This window comes from Crocodylus porosus, unplaced genomic scaffold (genome assembly GCF_001723895.1).
Source record: "Crocodylus porosus isolate Cpor-Errol unplaced genomic scaffold, CroPor_comp1, whole genome shotgun sequence".
In the NCBI taxonomy this organism is placed as follows: domain Eukaryota; kingdom Metazoa; phylum Chordata; order Crocodylia; family Crocodylidae; genus Crocodylus; species Crocodylus porosus.
In genome coordinates, this window is record NW_017728921.1 from 4,386,598 (window position 1) to 4,400,650 (window position 14,053).

Here is a 14,053-nt window from a genome sequence, read left to right on the forward strand (position 1 = left end):
TGATTATCCTCCTTGGTTCATACAGTGTTGGTTTTGTCATTAGAATTAATTTTCTAACCCTGGTGGGGCTGAAATATTGACCAAACCATGACATCCCACAACTGGCTTGATTTCAATACGGTGGCTACACACACAACTTACCAGATTGGCAACGTGACTTTTCTAACACAGGTAGACCACCTCCACTTCAAACACACTATTGCTGCTTGTTGCAATGAGTTGCCAATGACAACAAAATCTACAGACCTTATTGGTCAATTTATACCCTACTACCTGGCCCTTTCACTTCCCCCTCACATGTCCTCTGCTGTCAGTGCTGATGACTGCTCTGGTTCTGCCACTCAATAACCTCACTCAAACTGCCCCAGAGAGGCCTTCCTCCTGCCTTCCCCTGCTCATCACCAACTTTAGCTGGTATTTGGAAAATACCCACTCCTGGACACTCCCCAGATACATCTGCTCCATTCTCACTCTGTGGCCCCCAGAGCTGTTACAGAGGGAGGCAGAGGGGGCACAGGCTAAGGCACATGGCAGTTATGCTGAGACTTGAACCATCCTGCGAGGAGAGCAAAAAGCAAGGTCCCAGGTCCCTTGAGTGACTGAGTGAGTTCCCAGACTCCTCTACATTGGCTCAGCTGTCTGTGCCAGACAAGACAGCACCAAAGGCAAACACTAAGGGTCTTTGCTTTTGGAGCAAGGGGGAAGTCAATGTTCTCTGGCACCATGGAGCTCCATGGCACTGTGGCAGGAAGCCCAGAGACAACTATGAGGTCCCTCAGAAGTCACAGAGCGGACATGTCTTCTCTGTGAGAGAGCAGGGAGAATAGGAAGAAGCAAAGCAGAAAGGGGCAGGAGACAAGCACGTTCTGATTTCAACTGCTCAACCTCCTGGCAGAAAGGCAGGAGGGGGATGCTGGGTGACTTACGACTCTCCAGACACCAGGATTTACAGCGCGCTGCTCAGGCCTTTGCCTTCCGTTCCCATATTGCGCCTTGGTTCAATTAAATTTAATTGAATTGATTTCTTAGAAGAAGGCGCCGCTGAGCAGAGAGGTTTATTTACAGCACAGCCGCGTGAACGGCTTCACCAGCGGGGAGCACAGGAGCATGATCGAGACACAGGCAGGGACTAAAACAGCCTGTGCACACTGGAACAGGCACCATTGGCTTTGGTGCCCAGGACCTACTTTTCTCAGGAGATTCCCAACCCAAACACACCTGTCACTGCTAATGCCAGCCCAGCCTTGCTGGCACACATGCCACACTGCCTGATGCTTTTATTGGTCACAGGAACACCTCCTGCACAGTGCTACGTGTCTAGCATGAAAGTTTGGCTCTTGTCTAGCACTAGAAGGCCTGGGAAAGTCAACACGATTGGCGCCAGGGACGTATATGAGACCAACGTGCCTACAACAGCTATGAATTTGGTGGTTGGGGGCAGAGTTCTCTTTGCCCCGTTCACCTCCCCAAATGAATATAATCCTTGGCTGGCAGAGGCTACCTCTACACACAAGCAGGGAATTCAGTGTATTCATCTCTGGTTTTCCAGCTGGGCTGCACAATAAGGGAAGGGAGTGCTGTGTTAACAAGCTCATGCTAGCAGAGGCTGCCAGAGGACAACTCCAGAGATGGGAGTAGAAATATCATGCTATGGGCTGCCTTCAGTTGACCCAGCAATGAACAAGCCAGAGGTGGCCAAGATACATTACTATGCTGAGAGGGCTCTCCACATCGACGTCTCTAGCCCTGGCATCACCACAAGGAAGCTGTTAGCCAACGTGCTCAAACCATGGCTAAAGTAAGCCTGCCCCCTCCTCCATATTGTTTGTGTAGCTGTGAGTGATGATGTCAGGATTTCACTCCAGGATCTCAACGCTCTTTATTTTGCCTGGCCATTTTCCTCCAACTAACCATCAGAAACATCAGGCAGGACTGAGACCCACAGACTGTTTCATCCTACCCAACACAGAGCAAGCGCGAAACTCTCTGTCCCTATGGACAGTTCCCTGGGGAGTGCCAAGAGGCACACCTGGAAGCAGAGCCCTCGCCCACCACTCCACATAGGTGACGAAACTCATCATCTTGGAGACAGAGGCCTCTCAGGCCCCGATCCTGTGACCTTTGTAGATTATGAACGAACGCCCATGGATGCAACACATCCGTGTCCCATGGTTTTGCTCTGGGCAAATACCACACTGACACTTCCTCCCAAATTGCCTGGCACCACTGCAAATCTTCCTTCACCTTGTTAGAGGAAAAAACTCAATGTATTTACCACCCCTGCCTTATTGTTGATCAAGGTCTTCTCTCAAAATGTTCCCCTGGCTAAATGAAAAGACAACAGGAGACTTAAAGGCAAAAACAATCTCCGTGTATTCCAGACGCTCTCAAAAACCCCGTCATTTTGCGGCCAACCACCGTTTCCTTTCCCCATACTGAGCTGCAAATAAAGCAAGCCTGACCTCTCTGCAGAGAGCAGCATGCTCTAGACTGACAGTGTGGCTGAGCAGGCTTTAGGACTCCAAAGCTTTCTTGTGCTCTGTCTTCCCCTGTCATACCATAGCATTTTCTATGATCATTTGCTATGATTTCTAATTATTCAAGTTTGGTACTTTTCATCTCTGAAATCTGGCCATCCTTTTAATTGGGTATCTGAGCTCAAGAGGAGTTTGCATCATCACAGCCTGGGCCAACTTGGGGTCCCACTGCACCATCCTTCTTCCTACTTCCCTCTTAGATCATAAGGCAATGGACTCTTGCATCCAGATTGGGTATCTGGAGGACCTGACTTTCAATAGGGAAGGTTTTACCAGATGAAGTGCTGAACAACCCTTTGTTCTTGGAGTTGGCCTCCAACCAGTCCAAACCAGAATCTTAGTGGTCTATAAAGGTGTTACTTATACAAGCGTTAACACTCAAGAGGAAATTTAATAAGGCAGTTTTCTTTATCTCGGCATTAACTGCGGCATAAGTTTGGGAGAGCTCCCTGGCCCAGACCTTGGCGCTTTCTCCTTCCTGGCACATTTTACTAACGAGGGTTCAGAAGTTCATCAGCATTTTCAGTCCTTGCGCACTTTGAGTCCTTTATTACCTTTATTCATGGTCAAGAGCAAGAGAGGCTCCTGACCATGAATGCAGTCAAGGTCTTAGCATTAGCATGCAGTTACTACATCGCAGTGTACAAATGACACAAGCTTACACCATTCGCTCAAGTTTATTAACGCGCTTAAAACTAAAACCACAGCATTCTCGCTATTTTGACGGCCTATAATCTGCACCAACAGCTTGTGTCAACACTATGTAATAGCTCCTTTATATTTAAATAGGCAAGACAATGCTTTTACAGCATTCATTCCACATTTTCTCTGTCTTTAGACTATCACTGAATCCACCTGCAGGATACTTGATGCTTTCTATTCCCAACCCCAGCAAGACATCAGTGCATCAGCTGGCACTTCATCCAGCTCTTTTTCCTTCTCTACATGACCAATCACTCCCCAGTTTGGTTTACAGGCTCTTATGTCCTCCCTGGGTTTCTTTTAATTCAAAACTCCTTTTCAAACACCCCAGATTTGGTTAATCAATTCCCCATTCGTTTGCAATATATGACTTCTTTTCCCCAAAGCAAGGAAATTCATTCATGGACCTAAGGCAATTGGTGTCTTGCTCTGTTGAGTTTCTGTAGAGAATCTTTTCTTCCTTATGTCCTTGTCTATTTTAAGGTCGCATCTTTAACTCTTTGTGCCTCTTTTCTTTTTTTTTTTTTTTTGCCTCTTCATATCCTATCTTATCACTTCCTTCCCTGAATTAATAATAATGTCCTGTGGTTGAAGTGAGATGGCAGTAAAAATGCCAGAAGCTGTTGAAGCCCGGCCACTTGAGAATGGTGCACACGTGGGAATTTCTGTTCCCCTATGCAGACATGGATGAAGCAAGGGAGCTTTCCCTTACTGCTTACCACACCCAAAGATGGCTCAGGCACCATTCATGAGCAAAGAATGGGAAGAGATAGAGGAGGAGCTATAGGAAAACAACATAACCAACTTTTTAAACAGGATTTCTTCTTTGAGGACAAATGAAAGCCTAGAAGGAACTTTTACTCGTTTGAGGGAAGTTGATCAAAGAGAAGCTCTCCGGAAGGAGCCTGTTTACTATGGGCATTGTGTAATCCCAAGTGCGCATCACTGCCGAGCACATCATCATAACAAGGACTAGAGATATTTCCATGGCAGAGCACTGCTCAGAAGAGCCCAGCATAAAGGGAGAGGGAAGAGTTGAGAAACATCCATCACCATCTAGTCTCTGCTCTGCCTGCAACCCCAGAGAATCCCAGTGCTGGCATTAAACCACTCAAGAGGCATTGCAAAGATCTCCTGTGCAAATTGCTTGCCCCAGTGAAATATGGGGAAAATAAACTTTTAGATATCAAAGGCTAATACGAGAAACAGATGTGCAACAGTAAGGCAAAGTGAGGCTTCAAGCAACCAAATCTGAGCTTTGTGCAGATTAGACATTAAAATGAACTAGCTTAATTTCATGCCATATGCAAATCTTCACCAGCTGTCAGCTCTGTAATCACTAGAGACTAAATGAAATAACTAAAGAAGAGCAAAAATGCAGCAAAGAGTAGGTTCTAGGCATGCCCATTTATTTGGTGTTTTTATTTTCTACGAGCTGGAAGAGCATTTCTAGCTCATTCCTGTGCCCACCTGCAGATGCATAAACCTAAATGTGAGCAAGAACCTTTCAGCAGAGTGCTGCAAAGGACCAGCCCATTACTTACTCCTAACATTTAAGGAATCACAATATAGCTACAGATGTTGGTCTTGCATGTGGTCCCACCATCACCAATTTGTCAGCTAGGCTGAGTGGACGACAGAGAAGATGCAACTTCTTGGGACAAAGTATAAGCCAGGTGGTCACTGTGGCTCTTCCTGGACCACAGATCAGAGAAAAATCAGGCTGGAAGGGACCTTCAGAGGTCCAGCCCCCATCCAGTCCAACCCCTGCCTGAGGCAGGATCATCCCTATCCAAACCACCCACAGAAATCCATAATCTAACCACTTAGTAAAACTACCGTCAACCTTGACATGACACAAGACATAACACCTCGACCTGCCACAGGGAACGCAGGGGAACCCTGGTAGCCAACATCCTATTGATCTGATGCTCCAATCACCAGGGCATCCTCAATCCTCTTCCCCGCCTCCTCTCTTCTCTCCTAGGCACTTGTATGAAGGTCATAGCTAGGAGGCCACAAATGCATGGTGCAGAGTGGCATGGTAATGAATCTCCTTGTTGACTGAAAAGTATGGGCAAGGGGGTGCATTTTGGTTTTTGCTACTGTTGATGGGAAGGAGATATTTACATGGTGCCCTTAAGGCTACTTGATAGCCTCACCCTGAGAGCTGCCCTGAACTATGCAGCAATATGGAGTGATTATTAAAACATTCAGCACAGCCCAATTTCATTGAAATAAAAGCAGAGTGAAAAATCTCCCAATTCCTGCTTGCAAACCTTTGCTGCATCCCAGTGGACTAGACCTTCACCTCTCTTGATATTTCCAGAGCACAGAGCTTTGAAAACACAGAGGCTCTGTTTGAGGACTGCATTTTTCATTGTCCATGCAGCAAAACAGCTGTCCATCTAACCAGCTGTATGTCAGACTAAGCAGTTAGCAGAGAGAGGAGCATGTTTAAGATTCACCTGTTATTAGCTGATCATTAGCCAGGAACAGTGCAGACGCAGACTGTGTTTTTCACCCATCAGAGAGAGGCAGGATAGGGGAAGGAGCATAAAAGCAGGAGCACTCAGCCTGTCACAGGCTGACAACCACTTTGCAACCCAAGAGACGTGCAGATCAAGAACTGCATACAGAGTGGGGTGGGTTAGCACGTGTAGGAAGAAGCACATCACAAGTTTGTTAGGTAGGGACAGGTAAAAAGAACAGCAGAGCGGCTTTCCTGGAGCTAAGGCATCAAAGCCATGGCAGGGGGTCGGACTTGATGATCTGCTCAGGTTCCTTCCAACCCTACCAACTATGAAACTATGAAAGCAGGCATATGCCCATCACCTTTGCCTGCCACCTAGACCCTTCTATCTCTGTGGTGTAACCATCTGCAAGCCCTTTGTGGGGCTTGCATTGCACGCTTGGTTTGAATGCAACATCACGGATAGAAGTGCTGGGACACCGTACTCAAACCCAGCACATAAGGCAAGCAGGAACCAGACCTTGGCCATCACGTTGTGCTTACAGTGAACTGAAGGGCAGCGATGCAGGCATGGTGGCATTCCCAAGGCACAAGGGCATGGGCACATGCACCATGGCTAGTGCTTGTGAAATCTGCTTGTGGTCCCTTGTCCTACCTACCCACGCAGCTGGACATTTACAACCAGCCCCTGTTCCAGCTCAGCCATTCTGCCCCTTTTCTACAGAAAGCCATAAAGCCCCACACAGGAGATTTAACATGCCATTCCCCAAGTAGTTAAATCCAGTCGTGTAAAGTGAAATGTTTAACTACTCCAATTTTTGCAGAGTGCTGGAGGAACCTGATAAAGATGGAGTTAGCAACTGGCGACATAAACAGAGAGGCCTGTCTCTGCACTGCCAGGGGTGGGTCTGAATTTTAATTTGGACGAATTTCAGAGGAGGCATTTTACTTAGCAACAGGCAGGAAAACTAATAAAGAAAAGAGCCATGTAAAACTGTTGAGTTACGTCCATCCTCCACCCATATAAACCAACAGGGGATTTCAAGTCAGCACTCAAGATTTGTTTTGGCCCAAGAACGGGAAGGTGAATTTCTAAAATCATTAATTTTATTTATGGACTTATTTATTTCCAGGGAGGGCTGCTGAAGAAATAGGGAGATGGCCGCCTGCGGCAGCTGAAGTCAGATCCACGGTTAAATGATGCCAGCTGCTGAGGTGCTTTACAAATTCACAGGGAATCGTGTGAATGGATTTGAAAAGCGCTCCAGCGGCGACGATAGAAACCAAGGGACTATTCCAGCCTCCAGGATCTCTCTCACCACCAAGCACCTGACAGAAGAGTAGAACGAAACCAGAGGGCTCAGAGTAATGGGTCTGGTGCCGCCCCCAAAACGCCAGCCTGGAATATCATCCTTTCTATCTGGAGACAGTCCAAGCCCCTTTACTGACCCAGGTCCAGCTTTCCCAAGACTCCCCCTGACCTCACTGGTGGCTTGGGGTCTTGGCAGAGGAGCAGCCAACTGAGTTTAAGGAAACACAGGAGCATTGCCCCCTTGATTTCTTGCAGTGCAGTGTCCCAGAGGCCACGACTTAGGACACATGCATGGGCCACACATGTTCCTCTTCTTCCCCAACCCCAGAGCCCCTCTTCATCAATGCTTCCTCCACTGACCTCCCATTGAGTGGGCCTTTATTGGGTTTTATGTTCCAGAGCCATGTGTCACTTCCCCAGGGATTTGGGAGCTCAAAGGGCTTTTAAGGCCACATTTATAGAAAGGTCTCGCTACCCATCAGCGCTTGGGATAGGCCAGTAGTAACAAAGGCTCTGGCAGGCAGCCTGAGGGGGTCCAACCAAGAAGGCAGGGACTCCAAAACATCAGGACTTCAACAAAAATGAAGGGATTCAATAACTCCCAGCTCTTCTCACAAATCATCCTCCCTGAGGCTCCTAGAGCTGCTGAGCCAAAGGGCTGCGAAGGGAGTCATGAGCAACTGGCAGCAGCTTGATGGGCATGAAGCTGCACCGGCACAGCCCCTGGTCAATACTGGCACAGCGAGGCTAGAAAAAGCCTAGTTCACGCCATCCTCCACCCGCTCCCCAGTGCACGAGGGGAAGAGTGGCCATACGCTCAGGACACCGGTACCACCACACTCAAGCTAAATGCCTAACTGGGCAGATGCAGGCTGAGGGAGTCCATGCCTACAATGTGCTGCTGGTCCCAAAGCAGCGACTGCTCCCAAAGGACCTCCCCCCAGTGCTGGGACAAGCTGTTGGGAGCTCAGTGGGAATCCTTGCTCATGTCCAGTTGGACCGATAAAGCCTGAAAGTGCCCCATATGGCATCCAAGTCTTCCCCAAACCCTGCACGATGTGGGACACAGAGAAGCAGCTGCTGGCAACAGCCTCTTGCCACGTGGTAGCAGTCAAGAGGCCACCAGGGCCTTACGGCAAAACGGAGCGGTCTCAGGTCCATGCTGGCACAGACCGGCAGCGTGTGGGGTGGCCAGCCTAGCTTTTGGGGTTTCCCTCTGAACAAGGCCGAGAGGAGTGAAGCAGACAGCACGAGGAAGCCAGCGCCACCTCTGTGCATGCTCTTTCTCCTCAGAGACGGGATCCCAAGTCCCTGGCCTGTCAATCACAGGCCTTCTATCACCTTCCAAAAATACAGGGGGGCTGCAAGCAACATCCCACGCCTTTGATCTCAGGGCTTGAAGGCCCCAGCACACCACCCCTCTGCCCTTGTCCCCCTCGCGCTGCCTGCGGGATGCCTGTCGGGCTGGTTCCCAATAACAGAGGCAGCACAAAGGTGAGGGGCCTCCCACTGTCTCTCCTCCACAGCATCCCTCACTCGCTCCCATGCCTTGCGGTTGCCATGGCGACTGAGCACCGTACCTTCCACAGCACCTTCTATTTTTTGGTGCAAAAAAAAAAAAAAAAAAAAGCTTTTCAGATGAGCTGGCACCTGTAGACACCCCCTCGTTGTGCAGCCGTCTGCGGTTGGCAAGACTCGAGGTTTTCGTCACTGCAAACTCCCTTTCTCGATCAGCGACCCCTGGGCCCCCAAGCTGCCGTGATGAGGACTTCCAGGCTCTGGCGAGCAGCAGAAATGAGGGACAAAACAGAAAGATTTCAGAATGACGTAAAACCCCTTCCCTGACGGGAAAGGGAGAGACGGATGGGTGCTGCCAAGTCAGAGCCAGCCTCCTGAGAACTGGGTTTCAGATGCCCGTGGCCTTTCCAGGCCCAAGGCTAAGCAGGAGCGCATGGCCTAGGTGTCCTGGGAAGATCCCCCTGGGTGTGGGTAGGAGGCTGAGAAGAAAGCCAGCTCCTCCATCTGCAAGAAGGGATTTCTCCTTGTCTTCTAGGGAAGGCCCAAGGCCCCTGGGGCAACCGACTGTGCTCACCTGCTAAGGTAGACTGGGAGATCTGCACCCAAAAACCCAGGGAGTGGCGCACACATCCCCAGGGTGTGAGCGCTGAGCCAGGCTATGCAACTGCGTGTTTGTCCCGCTCCGTCTGCATAAAAAACCAAATTCAGCACTGGCGCCAGCAGATTCAGCTCCATTGCTGCAGCAGCGAGGGACGCAGCCCATCACCATGTCGCTCTCCTCGTGTGACAATGCCTGTGAGCTCCAACAGCTGCCATCACCTCGAGGAGGAGGCGAGCTGAGATCCGGATGCAGAAAGGTGCTGTTCTACCACAGGCTCGTGCTCTACCACTATCCTGTTGCCTGTTTTTACCCCTTCTGGTCCAGGCCCTAGACAGTGTTTGAAGGCTAGGGCTGGCTTTGCCTTAAGTTGCTTGCAAATCCTTTCATGCAATGAGTCCTGAGCTCGGAGCTAAAACAGCCACAACCAATGCCCTGTCAACTGGGATGTGGAGGAGCCGTCCCGTATCTGGGAGACATCGTATGGCAGGCAGGCTAAAAGCTCCTTGCAGCAGACGGTGGCAGGGTCTGTAACTGGTTGGTTTTGCCTGTCCAGGACAGCTCTGCAAGGCAAGACTCAGCAGCTGCTGTAGCTTTGGCCAAGGGGAGAGTTGAGCCTCCTCCTCGTCTCCCATGGAGCAATATCCTACTTTGTGCCCTCTGATGGCCCTTTGCTATCTGCCAACTCTCCTTCAATTCTCCATCATTGCTCTTACAGGGTGTCCAAGACACAGTGGGTTTGGTGGTCCGTGTTATCCAGGGCAGCTGGCATGATAAACATGGGCTGAGAGCAGTCTTGACCCCATATCCTTGTGATCATCAATGCACTGATCATCACACCCTCCCCACTGGGGCAAAACTACCAGAAAGGGAGCAGTGAGGAAGAAGCAGTGTAATCCAGCCCTGGGGAATTGGTGATCATCAGTGAAATGAATGGGATCCATGAATGTTCGCAGGCTCAACGCCCTCTCGGAGGAGGGGGTGGGTGGCAATTTCCCTGCCTTCCCTGACACGCAAATCATAAGCACTAACAGCAGCTCATGGGTTTAATATATTTCCGAATTACCAGGCATAGAGTCACATTAGTCAAGTGTAAGTGGCAGCAAGTCCAAAACGTCTACTTATTATAGAGTCAGCAACTCTGCATTAGCTTCAAGGGCAGAGCGGAGACAAATGCTTGCAGAAAGAGATGCTTAGTCTGGCGTTCATTCCTCTTAGGCTTTGTGAGATGCAGAATCCCCGATTACCAAGTTTTCTGAACTGCATGAAAACGATGGCAAGCTCGGGGGGGACACAGAACTAGAAACCAGGGGTTATAAACTGGGTTCTTTAAGTTTCCAGGCTCCCTGGTGAAATTCTGTAGCAAACCCATTGGTCATCTTGGGTCCCATGCACAATTTTAGAGACACGGGAGTGGGGGGGTAAGATTCCTGAGCAATGACTGCCTTTCACCCTTAAAGTCATGCATCATTGGCGAGGTTTCTGTGCCCATTGATTTTTGAAAATGAAACTATTTTCTTCCTGGGGAAAGCAGATGGCTCTTGAGCACAGATGCATGCTCTCGCAAACAAGTGGCCCTGCTTCCAGACAATTTCACCAGGTAATGGCAGTGGTATCTCTTCCATAACTTGGATCAGTGGCAGTTGGATCAAAGAAGTTGAAATGCAATGTGAATACTTAAGTTTTGAAGGTTAGTGGATTTTACCTTCCAATTTGTCCCGCCCCTCTGGGTCTTTGCTGCCTTTGGAGGGCTCCACAAATCAAAAGCAGCTTGCAGCTGACTGGCAAATTGTGCTGACAGCGAGTGGAAGAAGACAGAGCTTTTCGTCCTCCTCACAGGGGACTTCTTGTCCCATTCTTTCACATTCTGCTCAGTTGTTCCAAGCTTGGCTTTGCCACATGCACTCATTTGGGACCCGCTATATGAAACAGGCCTAGTTTCCAGATGTTGAAATTGAACATCACTAGCGGTTCTGTGCCTGCTTGCCGTGAATCCACAGCATTCGGCTTCCAGACTGCTTTAGATCTCTCGCTCTTTTTTTATTCCCAGTCCCACAACCCAATCTGTCACAGAATCTTGCTTTGTTTGCTTATTAAGAGTGCTAACAAAGGCCTCTGTTTCTGCACCCTCATCAGAGCTTTGTTCTCCTGCCATCTATTTGTGGCAGTGCTTTTCTTTAATATTTCTTTTTGATTTGGATGGAAAGAACTGATACTTCCGCAAAAAATAAATAAATTGCTGGCACCGGCATGAAAGATGCAGCAGCTTTTTGATTGTGTTGTTTGCGCTCCACTCATTGCAAACCTGGCCTTTGCCTTTTACTACCGGGTGCACCCTGTCTTTGATTAAAAATGCATAAAAGGCATTTCCTTTCTTTCACCACTTGCTAATGCTTGCATTTGGGAAGGTACTATTTCCTTGCCCTGCATGAAGCCACCAACCTCTGGGATATCAAAACTGTTTCTCACTATAACCTTGCTTTGTAGCTGTTAACAGCTACAGCCCTGATCATTTTTGCTCTTTTATTAGCCCATCTGTTAATTGTTCAAAATCACATGCTTTAGATCTCTTACTTTACAGTGCATGGCTTCTTCTGACAGTAGGATTCTTGCCTAGAAAAATGCACCTTTCCTTAAGCCATGTCGACACATTCCTGTCATTCTTGAAATGCCTTCATCTACCAGTTTAAAGGCCCTTCACACTCCCCAACAATGTGCAATGGCTCTCCAAAGACAGCAGCTTTACTTTGGAGGCGCTGCAGTTTCCCTGCAATACCATTTGCAAGCCTGACAGATTCAGGAGGGAATAATTTCTTCCAGTTTTGCAAAGATGTAATTGCCTATTAACACCTTGCAATGAAACGATACTACCCAGGAGAGCCAACAGAGAGAACCCTTTAGTTCCTGGCCTAGCTAGTGACACAAAAGTGAAGTTACAAACTATTCAAACTTTAACCTAATGGTATGCTTTCCCCAAATGGGAAACAGATCTCTTCAGGAGCAGATTTCCAAATATCCTCACAGCATAACGGCATCCAGACAATTTTTACCCAATGCTAACCACACCCCTAAGGTGGACTGGAGCTTCTCTCAGCCTTATAATGCTTTCCATGCTCAGAGTATCTGATCTGCATTTCTGCAATTAAGGCCAGAAGACTGCAAGTAGCTTGTAGAAAGAAGCAAAATGAACGACTGTCATCTAGTGGCTGGAAAAGGGATTCCCTTCTTTGCACAAAGAGCAGTATATGGTAGCACGGGCCAGAATAAGGCAGTGGACTATTCCACTACATAAAATTCTCACAGATTATAACATAATACAACTACTAGCAATGAAAATGTGTTTGTAATTCAGCTGATGGGATAAGGCCTCAGTGCTTTGACCCCATGCTTCTGTAATGACGCAAGTGGCCCACAGAGTGACTTCTAGCGTGCTCATTTTGGGAACCATGGCCATACAAACTGTTCTCAACTTCTGCACCTGTGTCAGATACTTTGCGCATTCTGGAGGTTGGGAGTCCAAAGGATGGCACTGCTAGGAAAGCAACCGCTAGGCTTCCTAAATGTACCAACACACAGATCACCATGTGGCAGCACTGCACATGAACTGGAACATGCATGCGCATCACAGCCCTCGGATCAAAAGCATCGCTGGCCCTGCCTGGCTAACCCTCTTCATCGCGGCCTGGGCTCCTAGCGCTCACTCTTGCTTCCCCCTTGACAAGGCACCTGCTTACTACCATTGCGAGGATTTGCAATTAAGAAGCACTGTTAGTTAAAATGCAATTAGTAACCTATTTCCCCCCACAGCACTCCTGTAGATAGACAAGGGTTGTCCCTCTCATCTTATAAAATTGGAAACCATTGCAATGAAGCAGGTTGCCAGGACTAGACCCCAGGCATTCCTACCACTGCAGTTTGACTGGATAGGATCCAGTGCCACAGCAGATTATAAACGTGCTTCCTACCATATTGGATACATAGCCAGATGCCGATGGAATCTATTCCCTATAACTATTCTGTAATTAGGCACAATGCCATTAGGGTAAAGGCAAGCATATGTTTGTACTGCATTCTTAATGAAAAGCTGCATTTGTCAATCCTTCAGAAGCCATTTCATCGCTCCACAAATTATTCTCCCACTTTGTCATAACAGACATTGGCAGGTTCAAAACAAACAGGCGACACAGCAAGCTCCTGCTGCAGGGACTGCCTCGGGCTCAGGGGGATGCAAAGCGGTCTCAAAGCTCCAGCGGCGCCTTTCTGCTCTTAGGGCTGCAGGTCTAATCGAGTGGATCTGCTTGTGCTAATCCCTATAACGGCCAACAACTGCACCGCAGACTCCTGGCAGCAAGGTACGGCAGCATTTGAGCTTGCTGGTTTAAACAAAAAACAAAACAAAACACCCCAACAAAACCTGGGGGGAAGAGTGCCGAGCCTCCAAACCCGTATGTTAGGAAGATACAAGGGATAATATATTCCCTGAAATCCTCCGCCCGTCGGAGCCCCCTTGTCAGCTCCTGTTTTTGCACTAAAACTCGGGCCCTGCGGCCTTGCCCGCGCAGCTCAGGGTTGCTAAACCTTGCTACTTCTTGCTCGTCTTCGGCTTCTCTCTGAGGTGCCTACGCGCCCTTACAGAGCCCACGTGCCCTCGCTCCGCTCTGCTCTGCTTCACGCCCCCGCGCTACATCCCCCGCCATATGCATAAGCCCCGCCCACAGCAAGCCTCCCCCTGATTGGCCGCTGCCCAGAGACGAGCGCCAGCGCCCTCGAATCGCGGGCCTCCACGAGCGCCACAGACGTAGCCGCGCCGCCGGAAGCGGAAGCGGGAGATGGGAGAAGGAGGCGGGGCTAAGGAGAGCGGACGGACACGCGGGGCGACCAATGGGAGCAGGGGCACGGGCGGTGGGGCTGCC